The sequence below is a fragment of the Notamacropus eugenii genome, chromosome 2 (genome assembly GCF_028372415.1).
Source record: "Notamacropus eugenii isolate mMacEug1 chromosome 2, mMacEug1.pri_v2, whole genome shotgun sequence".
NCBI lineage: Eukaryota > Metazoa > Chordata > Mammalia > Diprotodontia > Macropodidae > Notamacropus > Notamacropus eugenii.
In genome coordinates, this window is record NC_092873.1 from 294,922,827 (window position 1) to 294,938,290 (window position 15,464).

A 15,464-nucleotide genomic window follows, 5' to 3' on the forward strand; every position below is an offset into this window, starting at 1 on the left:
CAGTATAATGTCTCTAGCATTATGAAGAGGAACCAGGTTAGAAATAGCAGCCCAGAAGGTTGAACCATCTCTGGCTTTACAAATTGGCTAAAGGCATTTTCAGAGGGGGAAAGGGAAGCCAATGTTCTTGTTAGGGTTATTGGTAACAGCTGCTGATCAATTGCCTGGGCTTCTAGATTGTGGTAACAATTCCAAGTCCAGAAGACTCATTTATCAAGATGGGGCCAGCAGTGGTCTTGAGTTCTTCCAACCCATTAAATCTCAACCAAGGGAAACATTACATTAGACCACTAACACGCCAGAAGCAACCTTTATTCAGCAGGAAGGAGAAGGCTCCTTCAAAATGATTTTAGTCTAATGGATAATTAAAGCATTAAGCATGCTTTATCTTTGAAGTTTCCCCATTGTGCATTCCAGGAGCAGTTTGATTTCATTTAATCATCTTTTAAACATTCTCAACAATTCAATTGGATATTTATTCAGTGTCTGCTTTGTACAAGGCCCCAAGGAAAGAGAGATGCAATGAGGCACAGCTCCTGCCCTCAAAGAGATTACAATCAAATGGAAAGGATTAGAAAGAGGCAGTGTGATGCAACACAAAGAACATTTGATTTCCATTCAGAATTCCTGAATTTAAATCCTAGTTTTTGCTATGTATATCCTGTTTGATCTTTGGCAACTCACTTGGACCTTCTAGGCTTCAGTTTCCTCACTGAAAAATGAAAAGACTGGACTAGACAGGAGCTAAAGTCTCTGGAAGGTCTGCACCCAACCCTTGAACCTGATTTGATACATCTATGGATCTTATCAATGTATACTGTTGCTACCCATCCTAACCATTTTATCCTGTATTATTGTTCATATCTTCCTGTATATTCTCCATGAAGGTTGTCCACCTTGCCTGATCTTCTAAATCTCTCAACATTGCATGATGTGCATCCTGGACTGTCTCCAGTCATCCTGATGAATATCTGGTCACTGGATTCAGATGGCTGTGGAGGAGAAGTGAGGCTGGTGACCTGCACAACCCTCCCTCACTCAAAACAAAGTCAAGTGCAAGTCATGCCCTCATTCCAATTATGTCATGGTCTCCTTCGAAAATGAAGGATGCACACAACAGGAACAGTGATGCAGGGGACAGACCGCTGGGGCTGGAGTCAGGAAGACTTGAGTTCAAAGCTAATCTCAGATACTTGCTAGCAGTGCACCTTTGGGTAAATTACTTAGTCTTTGTGTTTCTCAGTTTCCTTAACTGTAAAATAAGGAAAGTAATAGCATCTACTACCAGGCTGTTATGTGAATCAAATAATATAATACTTGTAAATTGCTTAGTATGATGCCTGGCACACAGTAGATGCTTAGCGGGGAGGTGTATACTAATGGAGCAAATGGTCTGTCCAATTATCCTTCCTCTCATTGTGTGACAGCCTCATCTCTTTTTTGAGTCACCCATCTCTCTGATGATGCCTATAGGCTGTTTCTCTGGCACAAACCTTTATTGATATGTTACAGACCCACAATGCACCTGTTCCTTATTCTTTGGGCTATTCACAACTTTATTTCTTTGGAGACTGAGGAATCTCATGATTTGTAGTTATGTAGAACCACTAGAGGAAGATTGATGTTAAAAAGACAGTCTTTGGATCATCAAAATTTCTATACGTTTTCACAAAAGCAACCCAGTCCCTTCTTTTGCTCATATTCAGTTCTGAGCCCAGTTCATCATAGATTCAAGATATATAATGTATCAGCTCTGTGGATTTTCCATCCAATGGCTGATCATAATCCAGACAACAGGCATTTCTCCATTTAAACTGTTTGTTTTCTTCCTTTGTGAGCAGTAAAGCTGAATTTTGTTAAAACGATTATAGGTTTAGTCATCTCTAAAATGGTACAGAGCTTGAGGCAATCAGTCAGTACAACATCATCAGTGAACAGGACAATCCAAAGAAGCTGATCAGCCCTAGGGAATCCCCCACTTTGGACCCCACCCTACAACATGGACCATGTCAAAGGCAAATATTGCTGGTGAGCAAATGACTCCCTGTTTTATGTCTGGCTTAATAGGGATAATTAGAGGGTCATTATAAACTGAGTTACCTTCTTAAGTCTTTCAAGAAATCTTGTCTCATTTTAACATAAGTACGGAGTTGGGGGGAGTGAGGGGGTTATACCTTGTCAGAGGAGAATCTTCAATGCAGCATTAATAGCACCGTAATACCTATGAAGTGTGTAGCACAGTACCTGGCACATAGGTGCTTAATATATACTATTATTATTACCAAATCAGGTGCCTTTTTAAAGTCAATAAACTATAAGCAGAGCAAGATTTTATAATCTCTACACCTTTCAGCTTCATGACTGTAAAAATGTGATCTATTGTAGTATATAATTTGTAAAAGTTTGTCTGTTCTCCTTTCCTATCTTCAAAGCTTCCCTGAATTCATGTAATGATTTTTCTCATAAAGACTTTAAGAGTTAGGAAAGTAAGTATATACATCCATAATCACTAATGGCACTTGATGAGGATTGGATTACTTTTTTTGGTAAAAATCATGTTTTCTCTCCCAAGTATTTGGTAGTCTTCCCTACTTAGTTAGATTGAGAAGCAGCCCCCCAACACTCTCCAGATGGTATTGCCTCCAAAATGAACCTCCCCTTGTGTATTTGGTCTAATATGATTGCTCTTTTTATTTTTCTTGGTGCCATTTCTATTTCTTCATGTTGCACATCTGGGACTATGACCTTAGAAGCTAAGTGTGGTGACTCCAGTATTGTTGATGGAGAGAATTTTATTATAGTAATGTACACATTTTTCCATTTTCCATCTTTTTGTTCCCCTCCTTCCAGTTTCACTCTTAAATGCCCTCACGATCATCTGGCTTGTAGTTCCTACACTGTTTCCATGCTGGGTTTCCCTCCCATTTAGCAATTGCTTGTCTCACTGCAGTGCACACATTGTCAGAACATTAATTCACTATGCACTTGCAGGATGCCCAAAATGAATCAGCAACATATGGATTCTGTGAAAAAAATGTGGTACTGGGCAATATCCACAGGATAAGAATCTAGGTATTGCTAAATTATTAAATTCTCCACACTAATAAGCATTATACAGAAGTGGAGACTTTATTAACTTAGGCAAGGTGGAAAAATTTTGGAGAAGATTAGGGTGAACAAGGACAAAAAGGTTCCAGAAAATTGGAGCTCAGTATGGAAGAAATTGGAAATATTTTCTGTCATGTGAAACAAAAGGATAATTGAATTATTGTCCTTAGATCTCTGAAGCATTATTATAAGGAGAGTGATGATTAACAGCTCTCTACATCCAGTGAAGTCATCATTTGCTATTAAGTTCCTTGAGGAAAACAAATTATATCTACCTTACACCATTTGAGGAAGGAGAGATGGGAAGCTTCATGCTCAGACCATCACCATCTCCCCTCAGACCCTGACTGAAATAGCTAAGAAGCTAAAGCTCAAGTACCCTGGCAATAGCAGTGTTCCCCAGACCACTGACTCTGCTTCTAGTCTGGCTCTTGCAGTCATACGGTGCAGGACGAGGAGAGGAACAATCATTGTGGAGAAAGAATCCTCTGTCCTTGTTGCCACAACCAGCACAAACCACTGACCAATTGCCACTCATGGGCAGTTAAGCCCAAGAGTCCCAGAAATAGCAGCACAGTCCAGACCACTGTCTCTGCTTTTAGGTTGTCCTTGCCACTTCCCTACCTCCTCCCCACCCTTGTTCTCCTGCCATTACCTAGGGAATCAACCGTTGCGGAAATCTGACCTCCTTGTGGTATATGCCTAGTAGTGAAATCTCTGGGTCAAAAGAATATGGACATTTTGATAATTTTATTTGCATAATTATAAGTTTCTTTCTGAAAAAAAGTGTACCAATTCATAGCTCCACTAACAATGCTCTAGTGTTCCCATCTTCTAATTGTCCCTTGAATATTGACCATTCCCATCCGTAATCAGCTTTGGCAATTTGCTTTTGAGTATGAATTGAAATCTCAAAGTTGTTTTCATTTGTGTTTCTCTTATTAGTGATTTGTAGCATTATTTCTTGTAGTTGTTAATAGTCTGCTGTTAATAGTAATTCATCTTTCAAGAACTGTTTATTCATAAACTTTGACCACTCATCTATTAGGGAATGGCTTTTAATCTTTTTTTTTTTTGATGTTTCTATTAGTTATTTATGTATCTTGGAATTTGACATACACACAAAAAACATTTCCTCACTTGACTACTTTCCTTTTTATATTGCATTTATTTTGTTTGTGTGCAGACATTTTTTTTTCAATTGCTTGTAATAGTTATCTATTTCATCTTTAGTTATTGTCTTGTTTGTATAAGATACATTTCCTAGACTTCTGGGTCATGAGAGCAACAAGAAGTAGGACTAAACATTTTCTCTGATCTCCACAAAGCTGTGAACTATGGGTGGTGGGCCAAAAGGCTAAAGAAAGAGCAAGCAGGACAAGACACCAAAATGGGGTACTGTGCAGGGCAGGGGGAGTGGGGGGCGGTGTATGAGGCTGTGTAGCACTCTATCAAGCCTGAAGGAAAGTGCACAGAAGTTAGCTGGGGCCAGTTCTGACAAGCCAAAAGTCATCTGGGGCAGAGACAGATTGGTGAACTGTGAATTGTTCATCATGAAAGGAGGCTGAGAGTCTTTAAGATACAACCCCCAAAGAAACCACAATCAGAGGGTAGAGGGTCAGAAAGTGAAAGATAGAGACAATAAGGTGGGGGGAGGGAGAGGGAGAGAGACAGGGACTAATAGGACCAAAGATTCAAGAAGGAGAAAACACAACGAGTTTGAGCAGAAGCAGATAAGTCAACAGAAAAAAACAATTAGTAACTGAAGGAAATATGACCTCCATATCTAGTAACCATATCAGGCACCTATGAATATATATATACATATTATATATATATATATGTGTGTATACATATGTGTGTGCTGTGTGTGTGCATTATGTATTGTATCAGTCATGTCTGACTCTTCATGAACCAATTTGGGATTTTTTTTTTTTGCAAAAATACTAGAGTGGTTTTCCATTTCCTTCTCCAGCTCATTTTACAGATGAGGAAACTGAGGTAAACAGTGATAGGTAAGTTGCCCAGGTCATACAGCTAGTAAGTATCTGAGGCCAGATTTTTAATTGGTTCTTCCTGATTCCTGGGCTGGTGCTCTATCCATCTTGCCATCTAGCTGCCCTCTATGAATTAATACTACAAAACAAAGGAAAATGACACAACATTTGATGAGACAGAGAAACCTGTAGTATTTGAGTAGAACATGTAATTATAAGACATTATTCTTAAGTGTTCAAAAGAGAAACAAGAATTATGGGAGGAGAATTTATGCCCTACACAGCAAAAAATAATAGACAGTACATAAAAACAGGAATGTGCAATGACAAGCCTCAACATAGACACAAAAGAGAGAACAGTAGATTGGGAATGCAAATACACAGAAGTGAAGGACAATCATAAAGAAGAGAAGAAAAAAAATAATAACGTAAAAAGAAAACACTTACTAAGAATCATAGGTCTTCCAAAAGAACATTACAAGGTTAAAACCTCAACAACATAATGAAGAAAATAATAAGAATAGCTCAGAACTTCTGAACATAGGAAATGAAATTCCAATTGATAAATCCACCTCCAAAAAAAAATCCAAAGTTGCTAACTCCAAGACACATAGTGGTTAAATTTAATAATTCAGTTCAGAAACTGCAAGTTTTGAGAGCCATCAGAGAAAGTCCTTCAAATTTAAAAAAAAAAGCATTTTAATAACATGACTATTCAGCATTCACTGAGACCTATGAGAGCTTATTCCAATGTGTTCCAAAGAGCAGTGGAGCTCAGGATGTAGCCCATGATGATCTACCCTGAAAATCTGAGTTTAACGTTACATGAAAAATGATGGATGTTTAATAATAAAGAAGGGTTTGAAAATTTTTTTAGAAAGAAAACAATAATTGAAGTGATTATTTGCTTCTTGAACATCCCAAACAACAGAAATGTAATGGGAGATAATAAATGCAGTGGTCAAGGACAGAAACAGCAGCAAAGTGGCAACAGAGAGACTGGTAAGATACTTCTTTTGTAAATGTATGGAAGGAACATGAGTGAAGGCAGAAGTCTGATGGAGGTAAGAATTGAGAAGCACTAAGGGGCCATTATGGACAGGATCTGGTGACTGTCTACCTCCAGGTGAACTCAATATGTACAACTGGGAGGGTACATGAAAGGGAGGAGTGGAGAAGGAGATAGAGAGACGTATGCAATGTGCCAAGGTCAAGTCAAGGTCCATTAATGAGGGGAAGGTAATCTCTGTGATCTCAGGAAGAGAAGAGCCTCCAGAGAAGTGGACGAAGAGGAAGAGGGAAGGATTGAAAGGGAAGGGGAGGAAGGAGTTGGAGGTAGAAGTGGGTTCAACTGATGAGTGATGGGTGAAGAGAGATGGTCTGTGAAAGGAGATGGGGATCTTACACTAGGTCTGACCTGAGGGATTTGGTGCTTGAAAAGTTTACACATTCTATACTGAGAGGGGGGAGTCAGAATACTTAGAAGCAACTGGCATCTACAGCAATGGGAGATGATTGATCAGTAAAGATGTTTTGAGACAAATGTAGGGAGCAAAAGTAACCAGGGGAAGATATAGATCTGTAGTGGCTATATAATCAAAGATATGGTGGGGTAGGGATGCTACCATGAGGCAGCAGACTCTTTGGCCACTGCAAAAGTTGGTATTATTCTGGAAATGAGGAAGAGTGAAAAGGGAAATCCACAGGGCAAGTCATACAAGGCAATTGGAGAAAGCACCTGGGAAAGAGTCTAGGATGGATACTTTGGAAACTTTGATTGAATAAGCAGTACAGAGAAAAGAGGGACCAGATAGTTATAAGAATTATGAATGAGGGTCTAGTATAGACTGAAGAGAAAATGGATGAAGAAGAGACTGAAATAAATCATTCTGGGGGTGCAAAAATGAACATTTAAAGCCTAATGAACAGTTCATTCTCCAAATTATCATGTGTGCATGATTTTGAGTATCCTCACTATCTTGGTCACTCTTCCCTAGATTCACTCTTCCTTATCAATATCCTTCCAAAAGAATTTGCAAAGGCAATTCTTAAAATAAGTATGTACTATTAATAGGGGCAATTAGCTCAGTGGGTAGAGAGCTGAACCAGGAATCAGGAAGACCTGAGTTCAAATCTGGCCTCAGACAGTTGCTGCGTGATATTAGGCAAGTCACTTAATCTCTGTCTAGGAGGTAGCTGGGTGGCTCAGTGGATAGGGTATTGGACCAAGAATCAGAAAGACCTGGATTCAAATCCAGCCTCACTTACTAGCTGTGTGATTATGAGCAAGTTACTTAACCTTTGTTTGCCTTAGTCCACTGGAGAAGGAAATGGCAAACCATTCTACTATCTTTGTCAAGAAAACCCCTGGTCCCCATTGGCATCATGAAGAGTTGGATACAAGTGAATGACTCAACAACTATATACGTGTGTGTGTATGTGTATACACACACATATGTGTACAAGTCTATATATGTATACATAATTATGCATATGTTTATACACCTAAGTTATAAATGTATATTTATGTATCTATAAATGCTAGCTTATTATGGAAAAGTTTATACAAAATAACTAATAATTAGAGAAATGCAAATTAAAATAACCCTGAGGTTTTGACTTTTCCCCCTCAAAAACTGTCAAAATGATTAAATATGGAAATAGTCAATGTTGGCAGAGCTGTAGGAAGACAAGTTCCTTAATACATGGTTGATGGAGTTAAAAATTAGTCCAACTATTATGAAAGTCAATTATGAGTTCTGGGAGAAAAGGCACTAAACTACTCATTCCCTTTGCATCAGAGATCCCATGATTGGAGAAATATTCCAAGTAGGGCAAATATAGAAAGGCTTCACATACACCTACATGTTCATATCAGCACTTATTGGGGGTAACAAAGAAATACAAATAAAATGTGTGCTCAGTGATGGGGAAATAGATAAATATGTTATAGTAAATGAATGTGATGGAATAACACTATAGTATAAGAATCAAAGACTATGAGAATTCAGAGAGACATAGAAAGCCTTCTAGGAACTGATGCAAATAGAGATAGGAAAACAATATACACCATGGCAACAATATAAGCGAAAAGAGCGATTGAGCACTATGAGTCTAAAATGACTGACATTGACCCTAGAGAAGAATGGAAAAAAAGATACTTTCTCCTCCCTTCATTGAAGAGGAAGGGACCTACAGGGACAGAATGCTGCCTGATGCAATTACTCTGTTGGTTGATTTTACCTTAACTGCTTTTGCCTTGATATAAAGGGGTCTTCCTAGGAGAAGAAGGGATCTGTTCATAAATGACTATAATGTAAAACAAGTCATCCAATTATTGGGGAATGACTAAGCAAACTGTTGTGCACAAATGTAATAGAGAAGTACTGTGATGTAAGAAATGATTATGAAGAAAAGAGAGAAGTATGGGAAACTCAAATTGACTTAGACAGAATGATATAAAAAGAACCAGAAAAACAACATAAAGTACCATTGCACATTGGTGCTTAATGATATTTGTTGAATCAAATTATCTTTCCCTCTTGGTCTTTCATCACCTGTAAATTCAATAAGCATGCTGTCTATGCTTTCTACAGGTTCTCTTCAGCAGGGGGAAAGAATGCTTCTGGCTGGAATGACTGGAGTGAGCAGTGTGATTCAAAGGAAAGAGCTTTGCAGTGAGAAATAGGAGATCAGGATTAGGTTGCTAGCTCTCTCACTAAGACTTCAGACCACCTTGAGCAAATCTCGTGGCTCTGCTGGGACTCTGCGACCTTACCTATCAAACCAAGGGGTTGACTTCCTTTTGTCAAGTTTTGATAGTTCATGAGCTTCTTTGATTATAGAAGGGAGCCCACCCCAAGGGAAGGAACAAAGCAAGGAAGCAAGTGGGCTTACTATGTGCCACACACTATGCTAAGGGATAGGATACAAATACAAAAAAATAAGTCTCTTGTCCTCAAAGATCTGATATTCTAATGGGGAAAGACAATGTACAAAAGGAGCTGAAATGGATTGGGAGGTGGGGAGGGAATTAGGAAGGTACCAGAGAGAGGAACATGGTACTGAAGTACGGAAAGTCAGAAGTCCAGGTGGGAGGGGAATGAAGGTTGGTCAGCCTGAACTCTTCTCCCAGATGGAGACCCTGTGGAGAGTTCACCAATGGGAGAAGGGGGTTGGCTTGAAGAGGAGAAGTTTCACTGTGAGAAAGCTGCAGGGGTGGTTGTATGTTCCAGGATGAGGAGGCCCCAGGCACTGAGGGAGTTTCCAGGGCAAGACTGCAGTTGAGGCAAGGTGTTAAAGTGAAAAAAATCAGAAGGCCACGTGGGAGGAAAATGGTCAGAGGAAAAGGACAAAAGAAAGGAATCCTGGAGGGAGAGTGAAAATATTGATTTCTTTGGGTTAGAGAGCTTTCATAAATAGACACCATAAACCCTACTTTGTCAATTTTACAGACCATAGGATGTTTGAGTCTTATGCATATTAAACTTAATTTAGCCTTGAAGAAAAAATATTGTGGTTTTTCTCCTTCAACAAGAGAGTAGTTCCTTTCAGAAGCAACTCTTTAATAGAAATAGAGAGGTGTGTGAGTGCTTAGTTCTGTCAAATAAACAGTTTTGAAAGGATTAGTTTGGTTTTTACCTCATCACTTACCAAAGGCATCTGAGGAATTTAGCAAAGAATGGTCCAAAATAAGTCAGCTCCTCAATGGCTTGCTTTAAAATAATATCTCACATGATCTAGAAAGTGCTACTGAAGTGGACAGGTGATTAAAACTTGAAGAGCAGGTAAGTTTGTAGGACTTCCAGGTGGAGGGATGAGGGAGTGACAGGAACTCCATACATGCTCTTCTCAAATGGAGAAAGACAGCATTTCAGTCAGATTGGAACTCTCTCCCACTGGGTTCTATTCAAAATAATTGGTCTTTACTTCCCTTTCTCTGTGATCTTGGTTTGGCATTTTCTCTTGCCATGCCAATGTCAAGCTACAACCTTGGACCAAATCTAATAAAATGAGATTTAATAATAGATCAATCAATAAGCATTTATTATATCCTATTTACTATGTGCCAGGCACTGTGTTTGGATCCAGGGATATGAAGATAGAAATGAAATAAATATAATGATTTACACTTGAGTTCAAGGAGACAATTTCACCAATACCAAATGGAAGAGGCACTGCTAGACAGGAGTTTGGCAAAAAATTTTGTGGGGGTTTCAGGAATCACACGTTCACAAAGGGCCAAAGGTATGATATGATGGGCTAAAAGATTTGTTCTGGTTTGCATTAAGGGGTTTAGCTTCCAGCCTCCGTGGTCTGCCCAGTCAAGTCTTCCTCGATTCATCATTCTCCTTCACTCCCCAACTAATTGAAATGAGCTGCCAGTCTTTGATTTTTACCTCTATAAAGCAACTTCTCTCTACTCACACAGCCACCACTTTCATCACCCTCCTTACTCAGGACCTCATCACCTCTTGCCAGGATGATACGTATTAGCCTCCTAACTGGACTCCTTATGCCTCAAGTATCTCCTCTCTCTGATCCATCATCCACACAATGGCCAAAGTGACTGTAAGTGCAGATCTGACCATGCCACTGCTCCAACTCAATTAACTGGCTGTCTGTTGTTTTTTAGGATAAAATGAAGTCTTTTTCTATTTGACTTTTAAAGGCCTTCAAAACCTAGTCCTGGCTTATTGTTCTAGTCTCAGTATATACCATCCTTCTCCCTGAGCTCTAGGATTCAGCCAAATTTGCCTTTTCTTTGTTATCCCATCCTACATCTCTGCCTTCCTTCCTCAAGTCTGTCTTACAGAATCTCTCATTCCTTCAAAACTCAACTCAAGCATTTCCTTCTACATAAAGCCTTTCCAGATCCCCCAGCTACTACTGTCCTCCCTCCTAAGTACTTCATATTCTTTTTGGACTTTTTCTGTATATATATACATACCTACATGCCAGGCTTAGAGGCCTGAGGGCTACCCGAGTCTTACCTTACCTCTATCGGAGGTCTTCGGCTGGCCAAACCGGATGCTCGTATGAGAGAAAGGACGTTCCAGAGTCGAACAAGGGTTGAGCTTTATTTCAGGGTCTCGGTTACAAGTGCAGGGAATTCTTCCTTAGGAGGGAGAGAGAAAGATCTCCCAAGAAGGCAAAGATTTTACAATAAGAGATTGGAAGTAGAAGTGTAAGTGGGGAGAGAGGGGGAGGGGAGAGAAGAGAGAGGAAAAGCAGAGCCTTGTGTTCTCACACGTGGCCCCTCCGCACAAGAGAGCTTTCAGGCTTTCCTGATCCTACTTAAGCTCTCCAGCCAGCATAGTTTGCATCTGAATACCGTGCTGTTAGATAACAATAGTGTGCCCAGATCCGGGACAATCTCGAGGGTGGGGAGAGCTCTCTCCCATCACGTTTCTCACGGGAAGAGGCGGAAATACACGAGATAGCTCGGTTCACCTCGATTCCCAGTCGTTTCCTGGGGGGCCTCGTGAGAACTCTAAGATTTAGAAGTTCCCACCTTTACCTACCCGAGACTGTCCACATGGAATTGAGCTTCCATCCCCAGCACCTACATACACATACATATACATACATATAGATATATACAGACACATATACAAGCATATACATACACATATATATGAAACAATCTCTATTCTTAAAAAGCTTACATTCCATCAAAAGAGAGGTGTCATTTACATATATGTGAATATATAATACACATATACTAACAATAATAACAGCTAGAATTTAATGCCTATTATGTCTTAGGCACTATGTGTGCACTATTATGTGCCAAGCCTTTTACAAATATCTCATTTAAGCCTCACAACAACTCTGGGAAGTGCTATTACTATCCCCATTTTACAGATGAGGAAACCAAGGCAAACAGAGATTAAGTGACCTGATCGTGGTCACTCAGCTAGTAAATATCTGAATCCACCTTTGAACTTACATCTTCCTGACTCCAGGACTGGTACTCTATCCTTTGTGCTACCTGACTGACCATTCATGGGGTCTATACTAGCTGTGAGACACAGCTGGTCCCTTTCTCAATGTCTCTTACTCTTGAGAAGATCATCTTTGACTTTTTCCTTATTCATTCTTCTAGAGTGTAGTAAGAAGTAGCTACAATGAGTTACAAGAAAAGCATGTGGCTGTGGTAGACACATGCTTTCACAAGGCTTTGAGAAAGTAATTGAAGGGCAATGTTCATGAACCCAAACTTATCCAGGGATTTCCTAATGCAGACTACTCTTCAGTGAAAGGAGAGAATAATCCACACAATCCTTGCTCAGTCTCCCATGGGAAGAGTAAAGCCAGTGATTTACTCCAGTGATGATTAAGGGTTTATTTGTTCGACAACCCCCAAAATATGGTTGCTTTTTGCAAGAAGTCTACATCACAGTCTGATACTATGAGTTTTAAGGAAATGGTATGGGACTTGGTGGGGGAAAGGGACTCATTGGAAAGACAGAAGACTCTTCCAATAATTGCCCCAAGCACAATTACCCTCTGGAAGTAGCTGGTCCCTAATGGAGGACTTTATGTTTCTGTATCTATTCATGGACCCTTGTGAGTCCTTTATTTCTTGCACATTTTCTGATAAATGAAATGAAGGCTGTTCATACCCATATCCATATTGTCTACTGAGTCTCTGTATGGGAGGTAGAGATGCTGTTTCTTTCATTTGGAAAACCTAGACACAAACTCTATCTAAGAAAATTTTACTGGAACAATTCTAGGTGGGGACAATGAAACAGAAATAGAAATTGACCCTTTGCAAGCAGGCTCCAGAACCCAATCCTTTGGGGAATATGAAGAGGGGGTGCTGGGTCATGAGTATACTTTAAATGAATCAAAGTCAAAGGTTACTTAACTCCAACATCTACATTAGAGTGAAGGTATAGTAGGGAAATTCCTGGTTTTGAATCTCAGTATTGTTTATCCTGGGTTGTTTTTTTTTTAACCTCTGTAAGTTTCAGGTTCTTCATCTTTAAAATTAAATGGTTGTCCTAAAATTCATCTTTTCAGTTCTTCTTCCTACCTCTAAATCCTATGTACTTTTATCTATTTAATGCCCTTTGTATAAAAAATCAATTGAGTTCCAAATATTTCATCCTATTTTTTTTCTGCAGCGGCCTTGTAAGGTCACCTGGTGATACTGGGAAAGATAATTTCTCCCCTGTTTTATAAGTGAGAAAGGGAAAGTCCAACGAGATTATCTTCCTACCTTTAGGCCACACAGGAATTTAACCCTAGATCTGCTCATGGAACCCAGGTGTCCTGACTCCCATTCAGTGGCCCCTCCACTAAACTGATGACTCAGGATTTGTTCTCATGTTTCTGTCTTCCTTAAGTGCTTAAGGCATTTGTAGAAACACCGTGATTGTATAAGCTAAAACAAGATTTTTTTTTTCTAGATGAAAATGATACTTAATGTATTTTCAAATAATTATGCAATCTGGGTTTTCTCGGGTAATACTTAAACCACTTTTGCCAAATGACTTCATTTGAGTTATCATTTCCTTTGAGTTCTAATGTCTGTTGCTGTGTATTACGTATTTCTATTTATCCATCATAGTTTCCTTAAGATTTTTTTTCCCTTTTGATTCCCTTTGGGGTACAGGGTGTGGTGTGGGGGTGGAGAGTGAAAGGCCTGGCTCAGATTTGATCATCATGGAATTTGCATTGATTTCATCCATTTCATATTGTTGTTGTTGCTGTAATTATAATTATTATTAGCTTCTGTAGAATTATCACGTCTTAAAGCCAGGGTCCCGGGAGATACCATGGTTCATGGCTGACATAATCTTATCCTTAGGCCAGTCAGAAAGTCCACATGATTCCAGTGCCATTGTTAAGAACTTTGCTTTTTAAGGCCTATGCCAAAGGGGTCACTAGTTGTATTCTCTGCTGGTTTTTTGCACTGGCTTTCCCTATTCTAGCCCCATTCATCTGGATAGAATATCTTTGCCAATGTGCCAGAACTTCCAGGGCCTGGGCATCAACTTTCCCTGAGACTGGCTCTCATTCCAAGTCTTCAGTCCCTTACAGGGAAACTGATTTTACAGATTCTCTATTTGTGACATCAAGATAGGTTGCCATGGAAAAATGACATCTTCTAATTAAAAACACAGAGAGGTCACAAGTTTCCCAGAACAACTAGGGCACAGATCCTAAAAGGAAAGAAATGAAACATTAAAAAAAAAAATCCTCCAGAGCTGCATTAGCTTGGAACTTTCTGAGCCTGAAAAAAATGCACTGAGTAAATAAAGGAATGCTAAATGAGGGTAGAAGTGTGATATAACCATGGTGCTTTCTGCAAACCAGAGGTTAATGGGAGTGGGGAATGGGGGATGGATCATGGGTATATGTGGGAAATTATAAGGCTAGTTGGGTTTTAGCAAAGATAGAGACCTTGAGCTTAGAGATCATCTAGTCCAATTCCCTTATTTTACAGGTTAGGAAACTGAGGTACATAGTGTTTTTTTTTCTTCCTGACCATCACAAAGCCTACTTGAGTGCTCCACCCACAACTGGAGGTGATATTTCTCTCATCTGTAAAATGAGGAGTTCCTTGTGGAAGTGTCTGTTGAAAACTAAAAATAAATAAATAAATTTAATTAAAATGAGGAGTTTGAACTATATGATCTCTAAGGTCCCTTCAGCTCTAAATATTATGGCCATAAGCAACTTATCCAAAATTACAAATAGCAAAACTGAGGCATGGAATGCAGGCCCTCTGATTCCAAGTCCCCTCTTCTTTGTATTATTTCATTCTATTTTGACTTGCCGCATAGACACTGAGCATGCCCACTTGTACCTTCTGAATTGAGTGATTCCATAGGAATGGTCAGTCTGATTAGAGTGATCTGAAATCCAGAAATAAGTTCAAGATAACTCACTTTGGCTAAAAGTCATGCTCATCTCCATCTGATAAAAGTTGGGTCAACTTTCCTTTATTTCTTAGATGGTTATTTAATGTGTGACTTATAAAGATGTTGCCTCTTTACACCTCGAGACATTCATCCTTTAGGCTACTTTGTGATTCAAGTTGGGTATATGCCAATCCAATAATCCAACCTAATAAACATTTATTAAGCACCTACTATGTGTTAAGCACTGGGGATACAATTAGTAAAAAGAAGGCTGCCCTCAAGGAGCTTACAACACATAACACACAAAAAGGGGCAGGAAAACGGTGGGATTGGGGAGGAGACTGGGGACAACCAGTGCAAAGGCATTTCCTTCCCTGGAGTTGAATCTAGGTAGAAGCACAGATGCAGAGAGGGTAGTTTCTGCCCTCTCTAAAGGAATGCTTTGGGAGGATTTTGGTACTCCACCCTCTAGCCCTCCAAT